Here is a 13,278-nt window from a genome sequence, read left to right as displayed (position 1 = left end):
TCCAGAAAATTGAATAGGAGGACATGTTTCCCAATTCATTCCATGAGGCCATTATTTCCCTGATACCAAACTGGACAAGAGTATTATAAGAATAGGAAATGTATAGTCCAATATCGCTCACGAACAGCAAAACAAAAACTCTTAACACAGTTTTAGCAAGTTGAATCCACTATATATAGCAAATTCTCTCCATTCTTATTTTTCTGGGACAGTCTTTATTCTACCTTCAGTTTTGAAAGATAGCTTTTGCTGGATATAAGATTCTTGGCTGGGGGGACCTGGGTGGCTCAGTGGTTAAAGCCTCTGCCTTCGGCTCAGGTCATGATCTCAGGGTCCTGGGATGGAGTCACGCATCGGGCTCTCTGCTCAGCAGGGACCCTGCCTCCTCCTGTCTCTCTCTGCCTGCCTCTCTGCCTACTTGTGATCTGTCAAAAAAAAAAAAAAAAGATTCTCGGCTGACTTATTTTTTCCTTGATTGCTTCGTCTTCCAGTGTTGTTTCTTTTTTTTAAAGATTTATTTATTTATTTGAGAGGGAGAGAGAGAGAGAGAGAGGGAGAGGGAGAGAGAGAATCCCAAACGGACTCCCCACCAAGAGCAGAACCTGATGCTGGGCTCAATCCCAGGACCCCAGAATCATGAGCTGAGCTGAAATCAAGAGTCAGACACTTAACTGAGCCACTCAGTCACCCCTCTAACATTGTTTCTGATAAGAAGTCAGTCTTACTGTGGCTGTCTTGTTGATGATGACTCATTTTTCTTTCTGCTGTCAAGAATTTGTCTTTGAACATTTTTACTCTAATGTGTTTGGGTGTGGATCTATTCACATTTTTCCTACTTGGAGTCCATTAAGCTTTTTGGATATGTAAATTAATGTTTTCATCAAATTTGGGGACATTTTCAGCTATTATTTCTCTAAATAGTTTTTCTCTCCTTTCCCCATCTCCTCTCCTCTGGGGCTCTCATTATGCATGTGTTGGTATGTTTAATGGTGTTTCACATTTCTCTAAGGCTCTGTTCATTTTTCTGCATTCTTTTCTCTCGGTGTTAATCAGATTGCATAATCTCCATCCGTCTCTCCAAAAGTTTGCCGATTCTTTCTGAGTTGAGGTGGGTAGGGTGGGAGAATGGGCCAGGGCTCAAATGCTACAGACTCTTGCTCTTCTGAGATTTAGTAGGTTTTCTTGAATAAACCTTTCTTTGTTTACTATATGCCCTTATGGGCATTTTTCAGAGATTTTAAATGGTTGGTTTTTTCAAATAGATTTTACCAATTATCGTTGTTTCTCTGGGGAGAGGGCCAACAGAGTTCCTCTCACTACTATTCCAGAAGCCATCTCTGAACATATAATCAATGTGTATAATGAATAAAAAGAATAATACATCAGGACGCCTGGGTGGCTCAGTCAGTTAAACGTCCACCTTTGGCTCAGGTCACGATCCCAGGGTCCTGGGATGGAGTCCTGCATTGGGCTCCTTGCTCAGCAAAAAGTCTGCTTCTCCTTCTTCCTGCTGCTCCCCCTGCTTGTGCTCTCTCTGTCTCTGGCAAATCAATCAATAAAATCTTCAAAAAATACTTTTGTTTTTTATTTATTTTTTTAAAGATTTTATTTATTTGTTTGACAGAGACACAGCGAGAGAGAGAACACAAGCGGGGGGGGGGGTTGGGAGAGGAAGAAGCAGGCTTCTGGTGGAGCAGGAAGCCCGGGGCAGGGCTTGATCCCAGGACCCCAGGATCATGACCTGAGCCAAATGCAAACGCTTAACGACTGAACCACCCAAGCACCCCTAAAAAATATTTTTAAATACTATTTACAATAGCATAAAATATGAAATATTTAGGGATAAAAACAATACAAAATGTTAAACATTGTACAGAACATTCTTGTAGGAAATTTTAAGAGTCTAAATAAGTGGAGAGGTATACCATGTCCATGGGTTGAAAGACTCACTATTCTCAAGATGTCAACTCCCCCTAAATTGTTCTATAGATTTCAACATAAACTTAGTCAAAATCCCAGCAGGCTTTTTGTGGAAATCAATGAGCTGATTCTAGAATTTATATGGAAATGCAAAGGACTTAGAATAGTCAAAATAACCTTTTTTTTTTTTTTTTTTAAGAACAGGGATGCCTGGGTGATTGAATCAGTTGGGCATCTGCCTTCAGCTCGGGTTATAATCCTGGGGTCCTGGGATTGAATCCTGCATTGGACTCCCTGCTCAGCAGGGAACCTGCTTCTCCCTCTGCCTGCCACTCCCCCTGCTTGTGCTCTCTCTGACAAATAGATAAAATCTCTTTTTAAAAAATTAAAATTAAAAATTAAAAAATAAAAAAGAACAAGGTTGGAGGACTTAAATTCCTGGTCTCAAGACTTAATTTAAAGCTATAGCAATTAAGACAGTGTAGTGTTGGTATAAAAATAGACAAGTAGCCTACTGGAACAGAACAAAGGGTACAGAAAAAGACCCATATATGCCTATGGTCCACTGATTTTTTTAAAAGGTACAGAGGCATTTTTGTAGAGAAAGGGTAGTATTTTCAACAAATAGGTGCTGAAACAATTACAGTGTGCTGAATGGTACTCCTTTTCAGAAGATATGTCCACATCTTAATTTCTGGAACCTGTGGATATTAACTTACCTGGGGAAAAAAACAAATAAGCTAATATGCAGATGTAATTAAGTTAAGGGTCTTGAAATGAGAAGATTTTTCTGGATTGTATATGTGGGCCCTACATCTGACAACAAGTGTTTTTATAAGAGGCACACTAAGGGAAGATGGTGTGAACTCGGAGGCACAGTTGGGAACAATGTGGCCACAAGCCAATGAATGGTGAGCAGCCACCAGTAGCTAGAAGACATGACCAACGGATCTTCCTATGAGTTCCCAGAAGGAGCATGACTCTGACAACACCTTGATTGCAGACTTCCCGCCTCCAGAATTGTTACACCGTAAGTTTCTACTGCTTTAAGCCACAAAGTATGTGGTCATTTGTCTTGGCATCCTGAAGAGATGAATACAAACATCCATATGCAATTTTTTATTTTATTTATTTTTAAGGGTTTTATTTATTTGACAGAGAGACATACAGCAAGAGAGGGAACAGAAGCAGGGGGAGTGGGAGAGGGAGAAGCAGGCTTCCCGCCTAGCAGGAAGCCCAATGTAGGGCTTGATCCCAGGACCCGGAGATGGTGACCTGAGCTGAAAGCAGATGCTTAATGATTGACCCACCCACGCCCCTCTTCATATGCAATTTTTTATTTTTATTTTTTTTTAAAGATTTTATTTATTTATTTGTCAGAGAGAGCAAGCGAGCACAGGCAGACAGAGTGCAGGCAGAGGCAGAGGGAGAAGCAGGCTCCCTGCTGAGCAAGGAGCCCAATGTGGGACTCGATTCCAGGACACTGGGATCATGACCTGAGCCGAAGGCAGCCGCTTAGCCAACTGAGCCACCCAGGTGTCCCTTCATATGCAATTTTTTAAAAAAGAGTTTTGGGGGGCGCCTGGGTGGCTCCGTGGGTTAAGTCTCTGCCTTCAGCTCCGGTCATGATCCCAGGGTCCTGGGATGGAGCCCTGCATCGGGCTCTCTGCTCAGCAGGGAGCCTGCTTCCCTCTCTCTCTCTCTGCCTGCCTCTCTGCCTACTTGTGATCTTTCTCTCTCTCTGTGTGTCAAATAAATAAATAAAATCTTTTAAAAAATAAATAAAAATAAAAAAGAGTTTTGATCCACACCATGCACTATCTATGAAAATTAACTCAACATAGATCATAAACCTAGATGTAAAACCTAAAACTATAAAACTTCTAAAGAAAACATCAGGGGGAAAATGTTTGCAACCTTGGGTTAGGGAAAGGTTTTTAAGATATGACACCAAAAACAAATCCACAAATCAAGTATCAATAAACTAAACTTCACCAAAATCTAGAACATCTGCTTCTTGAAAGGCAATGTCAAGAGAATGAAAAGACAAGTCACAGAATAAAAGAAAATATTTGAAAATCACAGATCTTATAAAAAACTTGTATCCAGAATATATAAAAACTCTCAAAATATGACAATATGAAAATAAACAACTCAGTTTAAAAACATGGGGGGAGAAGGCAAACAATGTGAACAAACATTTTACCAAAAAAAATCCATTTATGAATGGCAAATATGAAAAGGACCTCAATATTATCAGTCATTAGGAAAATGTAAATTAAAACCACATGAGGCCACTACACACATATTAGAATAGGCTAAAAATTTTTTTTAACTTTTATTTAAAGATTTTTATTTTTTTAAAAGATTTTATTTATTTATTAGAGTGAGAGAGAGCACAAATGGGGGGGGCGCAAGAGAAGGGCAGAGGGAGAAACAGGCTCCCCGCTGAGCAGGGAACCTGATGCAGGGCTCGATCCCAAGACCCTGAAATCATGACCTGAGCAGAAGACAGATGCTCAACCAACTGAGCTACCCAGATGCCCCTAAAGATTTTTTATTTTTGTATTTAGAAAATCTCTACACCCAACATGGGGCTCGAACCCACAACCTCGAGATCAAGGGTCATGTGCTCCACCAACTGAGGCAGCCAGGCGCCTCTAGAAGGGCTGAAATTAACGAATGGCTATACCAGCAGTTGGTGAGAATGAGGGGCAACTGTCGTTCTTGTACAGACTGTTTTATAACAGCTCTGGAAACCAGTTTGGCAGTTTCTTTACAAGTTCACATACTTCTTCTCTATGACCCAGCAATTCCCCTCCCAGGTCTCTCTGCCCAAGAGAAATGAAAATTCATGTCCACATAGACACTTGTATGCAAATGCTCCGAGCAGCTTTATTCATGAGAGCCCCAGTCTGGAAACCCCCATCTGGATCATCAACAGGTGAATAGATAAAAAAGCTGTGAAACAGTTTTATCAGTGGGAGGGAATGAACTATTGATCTACATTTCTTTTTTTTTTCTATAGTAGATATTTAATAATAGATTTTTTAAAAATTAACATATAATGGGGGCGCCTGGGTGGCTCAGTGGGTTAAGCCACTGCCTTCGGCTCGGGTCATGATCTCAGGGTCCTGGGATCGAGTCCCGCATCAGGCTCCCTGCTGAGCAGAGAGCCTGCTTCCCTCTCTCTCTCTGCCTGCAAAAGATTACTCTCTTTAAAAAAAAAAATAAATAAATAAATAAAAATAAAAAATAAAAATTAACATATAATGTATTATTTGCCTCAGGGGTACAGGTCTGTGAATCATCGGGCTTACACATTTCACAGCACTCACCATGGCACATACCCTCCCCCATGTCCATTACCATTGATGTACATTTCAGTGGAGGAACTTTATAATAATGATGTGGAGTGAAAGACTCTGGAAAAAAAAAAAGTAGATAATGCCAAATAATCTATAGTGACAGAAAGCAGATCAGTGGTTGCCTGGGGATCAGGGAAGGGTGGGGGAAGAAAGGGAATACAGAGAGCACTAGGTAGCTTTGGGGTTTCCTGGGAGACAAGTGGGCGGATGGTTAGGTTCATTATCTTGATTGTGAGGAAGGTTTTCCAGATTTAGACATATGTCACATCTGATCAAATTGTACACTTTAAGTGTGTACAGTTTATTGTAGTCAATTTTACCCTCATTAACACCGCTTAAAATAATGTCATATGATATATGACATAATATAATATAATTTTTTAAATAAAGAGGCTTCTGTGCTGAGGGTTGGAGGCCTCCTCTTCTCTCTTCAAAGGGGCATCAGGAGGCAAAGTCAGGTCATCTGACCCAGAGATTGTGCCCTTAACTGTCTCCTGCCTCTGGCTATTCACCAAGGATGGTCCTTTTGGGGGCCAAGAAGCCAGATTCCCCAGAATAGCACAGCATCCAGAGCACATAAGCCCACATGAAGCTTTTATAAGTCACTTTCATCTGTGATAATAATGATGGTGACAATCATGACTTTGCTTTTCTTGTCCCATGTTCCTCAGTCCCCATAAGCCCCTTGAAAATAGCTCCTAGTTCCTGGAACAGTATATTTCTACCTCAGGGCCTTTGCACAGGGTGTCTCCTCACCCAGTGGAACCAGTCTCTTTCCTCTCCACCAGTTAATTCTCCTCATCCTTCAGCTGTCAACTTACAAAGATTTTCTCTGACCTGCACCTGCACCCCCAAGCCCTGCCATCTAAACTAGGTCCTCGTTACTCGCTACACATACCTTGCCTTACTCCCTGCCATTCTTTCCTTATTGCCACGTAGAATTAGGCTTATCTGACTGGGGGTTTGCCTCTTGTCTGCTTTCTGGGCCTGTTGTGCCTGTTTCTGCATGTTTCTTTACAAGCTGAGCTTGGGCTCCGAGTGGGCGCTCAGCAAACGTGTGTGGGGCGAGTGAGGACATTCCCCACACAATGCCCGGTAGGCCCGGGCCACAGAGCCCGCATTGACTCTCCCGGGGATTCAGTCTGCCACGTTCCACCCAGCAGGCAGATTTCAGAGCTGACATTAATTCAGACCCCACATACATGATTCTTACTGAGTAAGACATCAAGACAATCTCGCCCTTTGTCAGAACTGTGGGAGTTGCTCGTACGCGCAGAGAGAAGCCAGTCTAAAATCAGTCACTTTTTGAAACCATCAGCTCAAGAAATTAAGGATTCTGTCAGCGTGCCCTGAATTTCTGGGCGCAGCAATTAATTCCTCTGAGATTAAAGGATTGTTGTGTTGCTGATACATTATTATGCGGAGTGGGCTTGCTGTGAATTTTAAAACTTTAACCACAATCCTCATTAACTGGGACCTTTTATCTGTGTGCAACTTCTAGAAGAGGCCAGTGGCCAGAAAGTGAACTGACACAACCAAAAAAAAAAAAGCAAAACCCACCATTCCAGGGGGGGTGTCCCCATGCACATTCAGTGTGGGCAGCTGTCGTCCCTCCTCCCGATGGTAACATTTATTCATAACACTCCAGGCCCGGGCTGTACACCATCCCACTGAATCCTCGGCCACCCTATAGGGAGGCCAGGTTATTACAATCTCCAGTTTACAGATGAGGAGGCTACAGCTGATGAAGGCGGTGGGATGCCCCGCTCAGGCCTGTGAGGGGCCCAGGCCTGTTTGACCTCCAGGCCCCATGCTCGGCCCCATCTTCCACTGCATCCCCTTCTCCCTGGACGCTGAGATCACGATACAGAAGGATGACTCCAAGACCTTTTGAGTATACTTTCCTTCCAAGAAGCACCCCATCTCACTTGTGTGCTGGGAAGAAGGCTCTGCTGAGCATTGGGACCTGGAAGGCTGGAGGGAGCAGTGGAAGCCTGGCCACGTGTGAGGCTGAGGGTGACCCAGGGGCCAGGAGCTCTATCCTATGTCTGGAAATTTGGGGCTTCTCTTCTCGGGCAGGGTCCAGCCTGCCTGCACTGATGGCAGAACTTGAACTCAGAGACATCCCTGGAGGGGAGATTTCTGGGACCTCAGTCAGATGCTGGCTGAGACACCCCAAATTAGACTGGGTCCCCCAGCATTCTAGCCACTCCCTCTTTTTAGTTCACACAAATTTATACACATAGCCTTCAAGCGCACACAGCCACGTCCTCACCACCCCCCATGCCAAGGCAGACTAGGAACCAGGGCCCCACCCCGACTCCCGCCCCGTGTGGCTTCCCAGAGCCCTAGGACCTCCCTTTAGAAACTCTAGAAACTCAAAAGGAAACAGGTAAGGAGCTCTGGCATCCCCAAGAATATGCCCCCTTCCAGCTCCCCAAACGAGACTTAGGGAGACTAGCGGCCCCAAGAGCAGACACCGTCCCAGGAAGCAAGCTTCTTCCAGAACAAGAGCACCCTCTTGTCCCTCAGCCACGTAAGCAGAGGCACTGCCCAGCGTCCCCACACAGCACAAAGCACTGATATTTTTCTCATTAAAAAAGAAAAAAAGAAAAAGGAAATTCTGACACACACTACAACATGGGTGAACCTTGAGGACATTCTAAGTGAAGTTAGTCACAAAAGGATTGTATGTTTACTGTAGGCTCTATGATCCCACTGATGCCTAGAATGGTCAAATCCACAGACAGGAGAATGACAGGTGCCAGGGGCTGGGGGGCGAGAGGGAATGGGGCGTTACCCTTTAATGGCGACACAGTTTCAATCTTGCAAAACGAAAAGCATTCTAGAGGCAGACGGCAGTGGCTGCACAATGGTAGAAGATTAGTAAATGCCACCAAACCACTCACAAATGGTTAAAATGGTAAATTTTATATTATGTATATTTACCCCATGTTGTTTTTAAAGAATAAAAAAAAAAATCTCAAATTTCCCCTCCTCAAGCATCTTACTGTTGGTATTACCCATTGAATCCTGGCAGCAACATCTGGAGATAAGTTCTACTATTGTCCTTATTCTACAGGCGAGAAAACCAAGACTGGGGAGGTGCCGTGAATGACCTGAGGTCACCCAGCAAGTAAGTGGCAGCCCGGGTTAATGCCCAGAATCTGATTGCAAGGCCTGTTGTCTCCCCACCCGGGGCCCTGGCCACAAAGGGAGCCACCCTCTCCCTGAACACGTTCCACAGTTCTGCTCAGATTCCCCTGCCAGGGGACAGCAAACAGGATCCAGATGGCAGATCCCCCGCTGACCGGGATGGGGCCGAACTTGAAACCCCTCTGCCAGGGTTTCCAAATGCATCCCAGACTTCTGTCCTGGAAACGTTTGGTGCCCTCCTGCTGGGGTGGCGGGGAGCAGAGGCAGCCAAGCCTGGCCACAGGCCTTGTCAGTGACTGTTGGGAGACAAGGGGCTGGCACTGGTATTTCCACAGGCCCTGGAATGCCCAGTTCTCCCCTGACAGTGAGACTCATCTTAGTCTCACCAGCATTTGTACCCTGGGGCGGCCATGACAAAGTACCACAGATTGGGTGCTTAAACAACATAATTCATGGTCTCACGAGTCTGGGACAGGAAGACTGAAACTGAGGTGTCAGCAGAGTTGGTTTCTTCTGAGGGCTGTGAGGGAGAATCGGCTCCAGGCCCTCTCCTGGCTTCGGGTGGCCTCAGGCTTTCCCCAGCCCCAAGGTGGCCTCCCTGTGTCTTCACATTATCTTCCCACCATGCACGCCTGTCTGTTTCCGAATTCCCCCTTTAATAAGGACGTGGTCATTATCATGGTGGTTAGGGCCACTCTAGTGACCTCATCTTTCGTCTTCTGCAAAGACTATTTCGACATCAGGTCCCATCCATAGGTTCCACGGAATTGGACTACAATGTCTTTTAATGGAGACACAATTCAACGCATAACTCCCTCCCCTGATGCCATTACTCCACTCGGTGCCCAGGAGGCCAGAAGGGAAGGTTCTGAGGCTCGGGGAAAACTGGCAAAGCCAAATACCATTTCACATACTCTCTAAGGTTTCAGAACTTTAGGCGGACGCTAGGCCTACGCACTCCTGGGTCCCCAGCAGCCAGGCGGCCGTTCCCAGCTATCTCATTTTGCAGGCGAGTGACGCAGCTCTCAGTTGGAGGAACGAGGCTCAAATCATGGCCTCCCTGGAGTCAAAGGCCATCCCGGGAGGTTCAGGAGAGGAGGTATGTGAAAGGCGGTCATTTCAACCTCCTAAAAATATCTCTAAATTCTGGTGACTTCTCTCTACCCCCCATTGTGACCTCCTGTATCAGGGTCCAGAGGCTGCTGAAACAAATTACCTCAAAGTGGGTGACTTGAGACATCAGAAATGTACCCCCTCACAGTTCTGGAGGCCAGAAGTCTGAAGTCAAGTGGTCGGCAGCGCCTCCCTCCCTCCCTAGGCTCTGGGTGGGATTGGGGCTGGGCCGTTGGGGACGGGGTGTCTCCTTGCCTCTTGCAGCTTCTGGTGGCTCAAGGCATTCATTACCCTCTGTCTTCTCAAGGTCTCCTCATCTCTGTCTCCCCTCTGGGTGTCTCTAATTAGGACATTTTTCATTGGATTTAGGATGAGCTGATCTCATAATCCTTAATTTAATTATATCTGCAAAAACACTCTGTCCCCAAAAGATCACATTCAGAGATTCTAGGATCTGGACATATCTTTTTTTTGGGGGGGGTCACCCTTCAACCCCCGTGTGTAGCTCCGGACACCATCATCCAAGCCAGGCCCGTCTCCTGGCCTCCAGCCCTTGCAGCCAGAGGGGTCTTACAACCAAGGGTCTTACAAAAGCAGAGGCCAGGCCCATATCCCTCCCAGCTTAAGTCTCACAGCAGCTCCCAGGGCGAGCAGCCCGGACCCAGGGCTTGGCCCCGCTGACCTCTCAGGCCTCCTTCCTTCTGCTCCCCTCCCCCAACCCCATTCCCACCATACTGCCCTGCTCGTGGTCCCCATGGGACATCTGAGCCATCTCTTGCCTTCAGGCCCCCTCCATGCTTCCACCACTGCTCCCACAACCTGGGACTCTTCCCTGGGTTCCACCTGGTTGACTCCCTCATCACTTGGCTCATTCAGCCAAGTCCCAGTTCCGATGCCCCTCCCTTGGCAACCTGGGCTGAGTCAGGGGCCTCCTCTGAGCTCCCACAGCCCCTGGGCTACAGCCGTCGTGAGCTACGGTGATGGTTTAGAGCATGGGCTCAGCCCTGCTCAGGGAGCTCGGCTGGAGAAGGCCCGCATCGCCCACACCCATCTTGCTCACTGCAGATGGTCGCTGTCCACCATCCAGCTGGTGTCCTGCCGTGTCCCAGGGGGGCATGAATGTCACCCTCGGCTGAACTTCTCCCTCCACCTCCCACCCCTGCTGGTCTTCCTTCCTCAGAGTCTTGAAGAAACACTTCTTTCTTGCCTTTAAAACATTAAGTTCCGTTTGAATGTGTGTATTTTATATAGAACAGCTTTATTGCAATATAATTTACATACACAATTCGGCTATTTAAAGTATACAAGTCCATGGTCTTTGGTATATTCAGAGTTGGGCCACCATCCCTGCAATCAAATTCAGAATATTTTCATTGTCCCCAAAAGAAATCTTATACATATTAACAGTCACTCCTCATTTCCTTCCAACTGATCCCCCTCCCCAGCCCTTGGCAACCACTCACCTGCTTTCTGTCTCTATAGATTTCCCTATTCTGGACATTCCATGGCAATGGAATCCTACAAACTGTGGCCTTTTGTGACTGGTTTCTTTCACTTGGTGTCCTGTCTTTGTAGCATGTGTCGGGACCTCATTCTTTTTGATCGTCTGACTAATATTCCATTGCAGGGATAAACCACTGTTAACCCAGACACCAGTGATGGGCACTGGGTTGTTTCCACTTTTTGATTATGAAAAAGGCTGCATCCAAGCTTTTGTGTGGTTGCTGTGTTTTCACTTCTCCTGAGTATATACCTAGGAGTGGTGAATGTGGTTTTTTTTTTCGTTTTTTCTTTTTCAAGTAGGCTACACAACCAACGTAGGGCTTGAACTCACAACCTTGAGACCAAGAGTTAGTTGCTTTACCAACTGAGCCAGGCAGATGCCCCTGGTTGTGTTTTTTTTTTAAAATTAAAAATAATTTTGTAAAGATTTTATTTATTTATTTGACAGAGAAACAGAGAGAGAGAGCACAAGCAGGAGGAGAGACAGGCAGAGGGGAGAGGGAGAAGCAGGCTCCTTGCCAAGCAGGGAGCCCAACATGGGGCTCGACCCCAGGACCCCGAGATCATGACCTGAGCCGAAGGCAGCCGCTTAACCCACTGAGCCACCCAGGCATCCTTAAAAATAATCTCTATTTTAAATTGCAAACACAGGGGCGCCTGGGTGGCTCAGTGGGTTAAGCCTCTGCCTTTGGCTCAGGTCATGATCTCAGGGTCCTGGGATCGAGCCCCGAATCGGGCTCTCTGCTCAGCGGGGAGCCTGCTTCCTCCTCTCTCTCTGCCTGTCTCTCTGCCTACTTGTGATCTCGTCAAGTAAATAAATAAAATCTTTAAAAAAATATATAAAATAAATTGCAAACACAATACATTAGGGATCACCCAAATGACCAATTAGAAATGAGAAAATATAGACACAGCCTATAATTCCCAAAAACAAAGATATTTGGTGTCCGGCCCTGCAGACACCGTCTTTGCTCCCATTCACTCACATAGTGCCTGAACAGGCCACCGTGTGTGTGGAAACCAACGACTCTGGCCCGTGCAGAAGACAGCCTCTGTCTGTCTCTGCCTGATCCTTCCTGTGACTCTCCGTAAAGAGCCATTCAGTACGATGAGAAATGAAACCAGATTTGACTTCAAAGGACAAACAGCTAGGAGAATGGAGGATTTTCAGCTGTCTAAAGACAGCTTTTCAGGGGGCTAAAACCTCTCTTTGGGGAAAAAGAAAAAAGGCCCTAAAAACAAAGGAGGCCAAATCCCAACAAAAACCTGGAGAATCATTTTATCAAGGTGGATGGATTACAAGCGATTTATTTTCTTTTAAGAAATGTTAATGATACGAGATTGCCATTATAATGTTTTACCACTAAAAAAGATTCTAAGAGCCTTTGAGGGTTTACTGATGAAAAAGAATGATTTTATAAAACTCAGCAATTCTTAAGAAGGGTGCAGCCAAAAAGACTTTCTTGATCCTTTATAATTTCTTCCAAGAACTGGCTCACAGAGACAGGAGCCGAGCTAGCAGACAGCCACAGACCTGTGGGAAGCTGTAAAGATCTCAGCTCCAAAACAGAGCTCCTTATGAGCATGGAGGAAAAAGCAAGTAAGAAGAGGCATTAAGGGGCGCCTGGGTGGCTCAGTGGGTTAAGCGGCTGCCTTCGGCTCAGGTCGTGATCTCGGGGTCCTGGGATCGAGTCCCGCATCGGGCTCTCTGCTCTGCGGGAAGCCTGCTTCCCTCTCTCTCTCTCTGCCTGCCTCTCTGTCTACTTGTGATCTCTCTCTGTCAAATAAATAAATAAAATCTTAAAAAAAAAAAAAAGAAGAGGCATTAAAACTTTCTCCCTTTAAAACTACCGTGGGGAAAAATTTGGAAATTCTTAGCCGTTCATGACGAGTAAGAAGGGCTGTACCTACATATTTGGGGTTTTTTTTAGAATACCTTGCTGTGTAAGTGTCCATTCCCAAACTGTATGTTCTTCACTATAAAAATGTTTATGAACATCCCTTCTTAAACCCTGATGAGCAATTGTAATATTTACACCCAAGTGTTTGAAAAAGAGTCCCACTTGGGTGCCAGGTGCCTCAGTGGGTTAAGCATCTGATTCTTGATTTCGACTCAGGTCACGATCTCCCGGTTGTGGGATCGAACCCCACGTTGGGTTCATGCACAGGTGTGGAGCCTGCTTAAGATTCTCTCTCTTCCTCTCCCTCTGCCTCTCTA

The sequence above is a fragment of the Lutra lutra genome, chromosome 12 (genome assembly GCF_902655055.1).
Source record: "Lutra lutra chromosome 12, mLutLut1.2, whole genome shotgun sequence".
NCBI classification, from domain to species: Eukaryota; Metazoa; Chordata; class Mammalia; order Carnivora; family Mustelidae; genus Lutra; species Lutra lutra.
Note: the sequence above shows the minus strand (reverse complement) of the source record.